General features: G+C 37.8%; 1 pseudogene; it reads left to right on the top strand.

Annotated features, from left to right (window-relative positions):
• The first annotated feature begins 6,399 nt into the window (after positions 1–6,399).
• LOC119899039 lies at positions 6,400–10,317 on the top strand (annotated as a pseudogene).
• The last annotated feature ends 1,121 nt before the right edge of the window (positions 10,318–11,438 follow it).

The raw sequence follows: 11,438 nt of genomic DNA, 5'->3' as shown, positions 1-11,438 counted from the left end.
AACCAGCACTTGCAACGCACGTGGTTCGCAGTCGCAAGGAAAATACAGTCAGGATATAATGAGCTTTAATTATGTGGAATATTTATGTTGAAAGTGAAAATTGTATTTTTACTAGTTAGAAATGTGTACATGTGACTCAAGTGTAAATGAGCAAATACATTTTAAAAACGTGATTTTATTGGTATTTTTATCTTCTGCTTACATTTCATAAAATAAAAATAGAACATTCCGGTATTTTTTCCCCCAATAATTCATACACAACTACCCACAAATAATATCCCGCATCCTGCTTCTCCATCTCGCTGGTTTGAAATGCGAATATTTCAGAACACCTATTTGACAGAGTTACAGGGCGACGCTTGAGCTGATTACAGGACTGTTACTCGGAATTAAAGGGGATGCCAGGCAGGAGGCTGGATGCAGGGGCTGGATGGATGTGAGAATATGGGCTGTGAAGGGAGGAGCGCTCTCTCAAAAGCGAGCGGCACTGTCGTAATGTAGCAGTCCAGCCTGAGGAAAGCAGCGATCAGACTGGGCGCAGCATCAGGGATTCAAGGAATTGCACGTACACGAATAGGCACTAGGAGGCCCGAGCAAGGCAGGTAAGGATGCTATAATCTGTGCAACATGTTAATCTAAAAAATTCTCATCTGCGTGTGTTGGGTTTCGCGTGTTTAATAGATTCATTGTGGCATTTATGTGTGATCGTTAATTGGATCGGATTGCCGGACTGGATTGTATACTCCTGATCACATTCAACTTTTTTTTATCAGTCTTGCTCACAGATATAGCCTTAGAAATACGCTGTGATTATGAATTCCAGTAGACATAAACAATCTTTGAATTTTCACTTTTAGTATAGGGTTCACACATTCGCATTCATTTATACAAAAAGTTTTATCATCCTTATATGTGAGATGGAGGACTTCCTGTTTATCGTAGGATGATGTTTTACACAGCCTTTTATTGGGGCATTTCTCAGTAGTGTCACATGGGCCCACAGAGATTAAATAGGCAAGGCAAGTTATCACATATGAAACCCAAAACATCAAATCAAAAACATTCATTCTGAATTATGTCCAGTAGATAGACTGTGCATGTTTGTGATACAGCTGTGTCTTGCTTTTATTCCAGTTTAATACTTCAGTTGTCATTTTCCAACTGTAACAACTTTGACTGAAAAGGAGAGAGTCTACAGTAATTACAGGACATGCAATGACCTGATGCCCCACCCAGTAGCCTCAAATGGAACATGGTGTTTAACACTGTGTGTGGGGCCACTGTGCTACACCCCAAAAGTAAACTTCAAGACACACACGTGACAGACTGCCGCCCTGTAATATATGGGAGGCATGGGAGACACCCAATCCTGATCCTGACATTACTGCCAGTTTCCACCCACATGTGGTTATGGCACCCATAAAAGTAGCGGTAGCTCCATGTACAGTTGACCAACTTGGCTTGTACGCTGTACAACTGGATGTCTTTTCAGAAAAAACAACAAAATATATTTGTTCTGTCTACAAAGAATATGTAGACCTATTTTTGTGTTATTTTGTGTACAGCTTTGCACAATTAACTTGTGTTATACTGTAGTGCAGTAGAGGGAGTGAATCTAACCAAAGTTTCCAAACTCTGTCCTCATTTTCATGGTGTGTTTACTGGTAAACAAATTTAATATACAAGATTATTACTCATGACAAACTGTACTAATGTTACTATTACGATGTTGTTAACATCTACTATTACCACAAGTAGGCCTATTCTTATTTTACTAATACTACTTCTATTACCGCGGTGGTAGAAAATAACTATTCACTTAAGCACTCTACTTAAGTACAATTTATACTTGTACATACTAGTACAATATTAGTACATTATAACTACTTATTTCCATGCTTTTTACCACTACTCCACTACATTTCAGAGGTAGATGTTGTACTATTTACTTCAGTACATTTAGTTGACAGCTTTACTTTGGAGATTAAGTGTTTTGGTAGACAGCATATGATGAACTAATATAACATGATATATTGTTACATATTAAACTAATTTACAGTATGAAGTAGTTAAAATCCATCTGAACCAGCTACAACAATGAAATGCGATATGATCATTCATGCATCAGTATTAACAATGCAATAATATTTTATTTAACTCAGGGACATAAGCAGTACTTTTATTTTTTTTACTTAAAGTACATTTGCTCACAAATACTTTTTCAAAGCAAGGTTTTTACTTTAAATGGAGATTTTTCTTACGTTACTGCTGCTCCTCAGCTTTTACTTATATAAAACATCTGAACTTCTTACACCACTGCTACTACTAATAATACATTTTTAAATGCACACCCATCTTGTCATTTCTCAATGCAGAGATCTTTGATCGCAAATCCATTGAGGAGATCTTTTTATTTTTCATTACATAGCCTCAAACCGTGGTGTGCATTGTTCCAAAGTGCTTAACAAAGTTGCATCAAATACTTAAATGACACCCTCTTTAATGAGACTTTTGAACAAGGGTGTCACTTTGTGCTGAAAAGTGGTGGAAATATTTAAGAGCTTGCTTGCGAAACGTGAACGAAACAAGAAGATTTTAGAACGAATATTCACTACTGTGATATATGATTTTGGGGGTCTGGGGGTCCTCCCCCAGAAGATTTTGAGCATTGAACACTAAATTTCCTGCATTCTGGACACATTTCCCAGACAAAGTTATGGTTGAAATGTTTTTTATATATATAAAGGGAAACACAAAATTCAGGTGTAAGGTGACAATACAAAATATAATGTAATAATCAGCAACTTGTTTTTTTAGTTTAAGTTTCTTTCTTGGACAATGCACATTTGTTTCTTAGATATTTACCTTCAATTGCATGTTTCTAATTGTGCAAATAAACCTTTCTCAAAGCATTCTTATTTGTTATTTAACATTTCTTGTTGCAAGCAATTTATTAGAACAATTTTAACAAATACTTGGAGATGGGCACAAAATCAGCCATTTCAAAAAGTGGTGGGGACATGTCCCCAGCCTCTCCAGTGTAAATGACAACTATGCTTTTGAACTATACATTTAACATTTGGAGAATTTGTCACTGAAATGAAACAAAACATGGGACAAGAAAATAAAATCGAAACACGATGTTCTTGACAAAGACTTGATTTACACCAATTACATTTTATAATATACAGTATGTGGTCAACTCCTATCTGAAGTGTCACCACTTCCTAGTGGGCTGGGTCACATCTGGCGTGACTTATTTTTAACTCTCCCTTTGATAAAGACAATCCACATGAAGTGAAGAAGAAAATGAGTGGAAAGCAATAGTAGCATGTTATTATGGAGGTCCCAAAATGGAGTCAAAGCCCTTGTAACCTTGGAGTAAAATACAGCCTTCAAAGCAACTGTGTGGCTTCTCTTGAAATAGCCTGAGCGAGTGGAGGCAGCCAAGTTATCCATTACGGACTGTGACCATGTAAAAATTTTTTTTCTGACAGTTTTCCATCGCCACCCATCCCTTTAGAGTCAGCTGGTGGGAAAACACTGTTGGAGAGGAGGGGGCACTCTGCTGACCTCCCATGTACAGAACACATAGTGCAGCCTCACTGTGAACACTCGAAAGTAAATATCTAGCTTGTCCTTTGTATTGAATGTTACACTTATTTCCCACAGATTATGTACAAACACAAGAAAATATACAACATAAAGATTTCCATATGCTCTCCATAAGCTGAAAATCAGAGCATGAAGACTTGAGGAGACTGTCCTCACCAGAAAAACAACTGCATTCGTCATTTTTTCAAACTTCACTTAGAACAACCTAAGAAAACGCTTACATTTTCCTAACAAGTGACCTCACAAAAGTTGTGTTTTATAGAGCTTTCAACCTTATCACACAGTCTTCTTGTCAGTGTTGGCTTAACATGCTTATTCTATCTGGACAAGAAGTCCGTAAAGTGCTATGGATGAAATCAAACAACTACTGAACTTGAATGTGTGAAGATGGACATCATCGATGCTAATCCTCCAGAGGCTGAACAGGCTGCTATAACACCTGGAGATAAAACAGACTTCTAGCAGCTATCCATTATTTTAGGAATTGAGTATTCTACAGATTATTTAATCGATTGATCGCGTAATTGGATAGAAATACTTTTGCTTGTCGACCCCGTTACCGGGATCAGCTGTGTAACTCACTGTGTCACTGTAACGTTATAACCCAAACTCATGGACTAAACAGTCAGAGAACAATAACAACAAATGCACATTAATACAACTTACCATTGCAAGCCTTCATTTCAACTAATCACGACTTACATTAAACGCTACCATTAACGTTACTGCTACCTTGTTTTGGATCCTCTCCTTGGACTCGATGCATAGACTTGAAGCTTTCTGTTCAGACGTTGAAGCATTGCCATCGTGCTATTGTTGTAGGCTAGTTCTATTTTACCTTAGACACCATACAGGTTTGTTGTAGTCTTTTAGCTTCCCATACTTTGGACACTTTCTGTCTTTTTCTCTGGCCTGTCTCTTCTTCATCCCTTGTTTTTTTCTCACTCTCCCTCCATTTTGCAATCCAACCCATCAAATCATGTTGTCTTCACTTTATGTTATTGTCTGTGCAAAACAGTGCGCTGTATATATTTATGCAATTTTTTGCATTGATGCTTTTTAGTAATCGAGTAATTTGAGTTTCTCAATGAATCATTTTATCCCTACAGGCTTCTAAGAAATATACTCAAGAGGGATCTAGAATATGGGGTGAAACACTAATATCTTTGTGGGCCCTCCGCACATGAAGGCCTGTATATTCAGTCCCCCTCTCCCCCAAGTCCTACGCCCTTGTTTGCTACACCAGCAATAAAGTGACTGCATAAATGTCCTTGACAAATAGGATCATAACTTGTAATATAATTAACCACAGAACTGCAAAATAATCTCACTAATAGCATAAGGCATGGCATTGTAATTAGCTCATTTTGTTTGTCTGCTCTTGTTGCTCTTTTTTGCCATCTTGGTCAGTATTGATAAACTTATGACCCCTTTAACTCCCTTAAAGTCTTTCAGACTTTGTGTTCTGTAACCAGCCATCAGTTGCATAACAGAAGCTGTTTTTGGTATGGGTGAGTCAGAGGGCAGTCTACTATAAGCCTTTCTCCACCATAATGATATTCTCCTAAAAATTGATTTTGAGGATACTGATACTTTCATCAGCTCTCCTGTATCCAGCCATATTCTATTTCTATCCCGTCTTTTGTCCTAGTGCCAGGATTGTGTCCAAGTAAACATACCATTATGTATGTTTCGCAGATGACGTTTATTGTGATGCATTTCGGGGCTGATAGCAGTATCCTCAAATCCATTAATGGAGCTGTTAAATGGACTAGAAGCCTTTTAGACATGAGAGAATGAAAATGGTCATTGCTGTAGTGCTTTCTCAAGTCATTAACTGAAGCGAGCTCAACAACAAACACTGCAGTAGCTCGTTTCCAACTTTGTCTTTTGGATGTCAACTTTTATCAATACTAATCATTCACGTCTGGTTCCCAACAATCCATCCATTATATTATTTTACTACTTTTTTTAGTTTTTAGTTCAGCTTAGCTGAACTTAGCAATGTTTAGTTTAGTTTTATTATTTTTTGTTTTGTTGACAAAACAACCTCAGCACAAGGTCCATTTAGTAGCTGGAGCTTTCAGTCACGTCACATTTTGTCCACTTGTCATGGAAGTTTAGGCCTTCATGGACAAAAGTCCTTAAAGTGCTCTGCAAATTCCATGACAATTGATCAGATTCCATGTGCAGGAAAACATGGCGTGATATGATAGAAAGATTCTGAACAGTCACTAAATGGACCTTGTGGTGGTGAGATTGTTACGTCAACTACTGTTTCCAAGGTCAAATAATGACTTTCAATCTCAGTAAGTTTAGCTGCATTTAGTTTAGTTACTTTTGCATTCATATAGCTTGAAACCTTTATAATTAGCATGCAAATTCTGATTGGAACCAATAATGTTTGACCATGAAAACTGCCAAAGTGATAAAGGCAGCTGCTTGTTGAGTACCAAAATTCAGAAAACACAGCAGCGTGACAGAAAAGCCCAAAATAAGAGTCTGGCTGAACATCCAAACAGAAAATTGTCATGGTGGTTCTGGTGAATGTCCAGGGAAAGGAAAATACACACACAGTGTTAACTCATGCAACCACATATAGAATAGCTGGCTGCTATAAACTCAGAAATAGCTTTTCAGTCTGAAATGGACATTTCAGCTAGTGGAATCAAGAACTTTGCATCAATAAAACCTCCATCTCCTGCTTTGCTAATCCCTAGAATAAGGAAGAGTGGAAATAAAAGTAAACGTTCATCAAAGTTCATCTCCTCCCTGTTTCTCATCATGGTGATTTGGCACTCTAAATGCAACCAAGCAGTATGTGTTTACTTTCATGCCTTTCTTTTAAATGACAGCATGCTTGTGCTTTCCAAACCTAAGAGTTTGTCAGTTTCCAACCTTTTGTTTTCTCTCACAGCAGCTAAAAGTGTCAACCCAGAAAAGCAGTGCCTGTGGATGGACAGTGCAGGCACCAATGGCGTCACAGGAGCTTGTGGATGCGAGAGACTCTGCCACTAATAATCTAAACCCAGGAATGGAAGGTGGTGCCGTGCCCAGCAGCAAAAAATCTTGTCCTGTCCACACCCCAGATGGAGAGGATGCAAAGAGGGGCTTTCGGAAAGGCATAGGGAGGCATAATGACTATGTGAAGATCTCTGTGCCAGAGTCAAAGGTCAATCGTCTGCCCATGGAGTGGTGGAAGACAGCAGTCGCCTTCTTTTATGCTGGTTTTAACTTGGTCCTGACCACAGTTGTCATCACTGTCGTCCACGAGAGAGTCCACCCAAAGAAAGTAGCCCGCCTCTTCCTGATAAGTTTTTTGACTATATTGACAGGGTTAACTGGGCATTTACAGTGACAGAGATCAATGGCATGGTGCTGCTGGCCATTTGGTTGATCCAGTTGTTCTTCTTCAGATACAAGTAAGAACCATTTGTACTACCTATGGTACACATAGTTTTCTTTCAGCTTCAAGGATATATTTTTGTGGTACTAGCGAACTGTCTTTCAAAAAGACCTGAAAAACATTAAATGGGTGAAGAAAGTGTAATTGCTCAGGTTACAGTTTTTTGTATTGCACAATGAAATACTTTTTACTCTTTCCGTTACTCAGAAAATGCATCATATTACAGTCTATTGAGGCTACCAGTGATTGTGAAATTGTATTTCTGTCTTTTCCACAGTGGAGTTTTCCCTGTATGACACAAGCAATGTAGAAAGCATCTTTGCTCTCTACAGCTGACAAAATCAGACCTTCACCACGGGGTTTTAATATAGATAGCTGAAAAGAAGTTTGATTAAATTAATTAAAATGGGAATAAAGATATAGAAACAAAAGGCTAACCACAAAATGGGCTTAGCAAAGCAAGCAAAATCACCAGTAAAATTTCTAACATTGTAACAGCATATAATGGAGGATTGCCATTGTCATTATGTAATCTGGATACTAAAACTAAATTTGACTGGCTGAAGAGCAGCCCTCAGATTTGACAACACGTTAACTCATCACTCTGTGCAAGGTAGCCTCCAGCATTTAGTAGATATACCGAGGCAGAAGTTTGGCAATGTATAACTTGTACTGCATATTCATGAGACCACAACAGTTATCCATCTCTCAGTTGTGACTAATATTGTCCATTTGTAGGTCAATAGCAAGCAGACGGTTCTTCTTCCTCATTGGCACCCTGTACTTGTATCGCTGTGTCACTATGTACATCACCACCCTGCCTGTACCTGGCATGCATATGACCTGTGCTCCTAAGGTGAGTAGTTGGATGCAAACATCAGAGCGGGTATCAACTGCCATTGCTCAGCCGTGCACTCTTGTGCACCCTCTGGGACTCATTTTGCACAGCCACGCAAGAAAGGCAGCTATAAAAAAGCCATTTTGACTTTTTACTGTCTCAGGACACCAACGATATTAAGGTGCATCAGTGTTTGATCAAAGACATGTGCTTCTGGCAGTTTGCCAAGGTCAGACAGTTTAGTAGTTGTTTTGTTCCCAAGAAGTGTTTTGAACAGCGTATGAAGGCCTTTAGCTACTAGTAAGAAGTGAGTTATCCTCAGCAATTTGAGCAACAAGCACAAGACTATCTAATTTATACTGCCTTTAGATCTTCTTCATTTTCACTACATGTTCAATTATTGTCAATTACCAGAGCAAATTATGTTGCCTAGATTTGAAAAATCTGAAAACTTAAGGAATGGTTTGACTTTTGGGGTCATGCGCTTATTCGTTTTTTACTGAGAATTAGATGAGAAGATCAATATCACTCTTGTGTCTGTATGATAAATATGAAGCTACAGCCAGCTAGTCTAACTATTAGGGTTTCTATTTAATCATTTATCAAGCAAAAAGGCCAAACATTCTCTTATTTCAGAGAATCATTCTCAAGATTTGCTGCTTTTCTTTGATTTACATCACTGTAAATGTTATATCCTTTACTTTTGAACTGTCAGACAGACAAAACAAGCAATTTGAACATGTTATGTTGAACTCTGGGAACTTGGGATGTATATTTCTTTACTTTTTTGTGGCATTTTGTAGTAAATGATTGAATAATTGAGAATAATGAATAATTAATTATTCCACAAATAACTGATAATGAAAATAATCATTGGTTGCAGCCTTAATGTTGCTGCTGATCCAGGGTTTATCTCTTTCTCCCTTTTTATGTCCACTTCCTGTTCTTTTTCAGCTCCATGGAGATTCTCAGGCAAAAATCCAGAGAATTCTGCGACTGGTCTCAGGTGGGGGTCTGTCCATTACAAGCTCCCATCTCTTGTGTGGAGACTTCCTCTACAGTGGGCATACTGTGATGCTCACTCTCACCTACCTGTTCATCAAGGAGTGTGAGTACTCAAAGCAGCACTTGTTTGTTGTGTGCTTGTATGGAATAATTTATTAAAATATTTATATGAATAATATATGAACACATGGACCTTCTAGGCACTAATAGGATATAAATACGGTACGTTCTGTGTGTTGCCACATTACACTTTCTCTTTTAACATTCAAATGATTTGTATTATTTGTTTCCAGATGGATTGTATATATTCTGTATAATATGTATGTTCCTGGATATGCACTCATTTGTCAGTTTATGAGGTACATCAAACCAAAGCTATACAGTCGAATGCAGCAGCCCTGCAATAAATTGTAACTTATACTCATAATGACAGTTATGATGTTTAGTTTTAATTTAAACTGTTTTAGAGAGGTGTTAATATCATCAAAATGGTCATCTAGAAGATTGTATTTTCTGGTGCTGTTGAAATATGTTGTGTTTTGATGAGAAGTGTCTTCAAAGTTTTGTGCAGCACCTATAAAGTATTGTTAAGGGTAGAAAAATATTTAAAACACTCTCAGTATAATGTAATACAATTCAAATTAAATTTCATTACATTTATTCCTTTAGCTGACACCTTTATCCAAAGCAACTTACAATTGCTATATATGTCAGAGGTCGCACGCATCTGGAGCAACTAGGGGTTAAGTATCTTGCTCAGGGACACATTGGTGGACACACCAAAGGCATGGGTCTTGTCTACTGCGCCATTACCACCCCTGCAGCCACCTGAATGACCATGATTCAAATTCCAAATCATCTCTCTAAAACAGTTTCAACACAATTTGAATGTTATAACTTTCATAAAGGGATCTTTTTGCACAGCTTTTGCATTAGACTGCATTAGTTTTGGCTTGGCATAACTAATAAATTGGCAGTTGAGTGCATGCTGGGAATGTGATACATGGTAAAGTACATACAGTATAAAAAAGTTTTCTGAAAATGCAAAAATATTTGTGAGGTTGAGTTATTACATTCAGTGATTAAGTTGTTTTAAGTTTCCCCTATGACTGTGTTTGTCTGTGTGTTGCAGAAAATCCCTATGTTCTTGCCACACTGCTCTGAAATACTACAGACTTACTACTTAATACAGAAAGTGCAAACATGGATGAACAGACCACAAATGGATTGTCATAAATATTCACAACACTCTTTTCTTTCCTTCCCTAAGACTCACCGCGGTCATTTTGGTGGTACCATCTGATGTGCTGGGTGCTGAGTGCTGTGGGCGTGGTGTGCATCTTGGTGGCACATGAGCACTACAGTGTAGATGGTTGTGGCCTATTTTATCACCTCCCGTCTGTTCTGGTGGTACCACACCATGGCCAACTTACAGGTCAGAACACAGAGCTGAACACTGGGTGGCTGTTTGTGTTTGTGTTGGAGTGCAAAAAAGTAAAAAAAAAAAAAAAAAGAGCTTTCCCTCTCATTGCACATCAATGAATGAGTTACACATTAATCTGGGCTGGCCTTTACTGTCTGTCTGTCAGTATTTGTTGTTTACCTCAAGAGTACCAGTTAAAGATTACATGCCAACACAAGAATTTATTGCGTTTTTTAAAGGAAATGGTTGGTATATTACATGTAATTATATATTTATAGTAAGTACAAAGTAGTATATCTTTAGACTGTGTGTCAAAAGTCTCTGGATGTCATTCCCTCAGTCAGTATATGGCTTTCAACATGGTGAATTACCCCCTCTACTGGTCAAAAAAATAGACAGACAGTTGAGATGGAGTGGTGCCAAGCAAAATTATGTATGGCACAGTTAACATGGATAACACATTGAATTTTTTTTTTAAATAATTAAATATCACAACCTTGTCCACTGAGTGCAAATAAGATTTTTTGTCCTCTATTCTTCTACAATTATTTACTCAATTAAAGGAGATGGTTCTGTAATATCTACAATTTGCATATTGACTCCACTATAAAAGAGAAATTCAAAAATGCCTAATGTCTACTTAAATAAATGCACTGTTTACTGATTATATACTGTTTGTCTGTTCATGTGCTGTTCAGGGAGTGTTATAGGATAGGCTCACAATTTATTAAGTCTGTCTTTAAACAGTTGTCAGGTGCACATATACACATTGCTGTTTATTCTGTCTTTGAAGACACCCATTCTTAATGCATTTCCAATGTAGATGCAAAAATACATTTCATTTTTTTATGTAAAGCTAATATGGGGCTTCAGCAGACTTCCCTCTTTGTATTTCTATCACTCTGGCTGAGCATGGAAACACTGGTGAAACAAATAGAGGGAATTCTGTACTAAAAAGGCAAATTTTGGCAAATACCCACTGATATCCATGATGATTTGCCTGCTGAAGCCTCATTTTAATTAAGATGTGTGGATTTTGTCCCCTATCTCCTCTATTGGAAGCTTGCTAGGAAGGGACCTTTTGATGGCAGGTATGAACAGTAGGAAAGACAACAGCAAGCAGAAACTGTTGCAATGTACTGCACATATGG

Source organism: Micropterus salmoides, unplaced genomic scaffold (assembly GCF_014851395.1).
Source record: "Micropterus salmoides isolate LMB-PRFRI ecotype aquatic unplaced genomic scaffold, ASM1485139v1 Ms_hic_scaffold_12, whole genome shotgun sequence".
In the NCBI taxonomy this organism is placed as follows: domain Eukaryota; kingdom Metazoa; phylum Chordata; class Actinopteri; order Centrarchiformes; family Centrarchidae; genus Micropterus; species Micropterus salmoides.
This window is presented reverse-complemented; position numbering and strand designations above follow the sequence as displayed.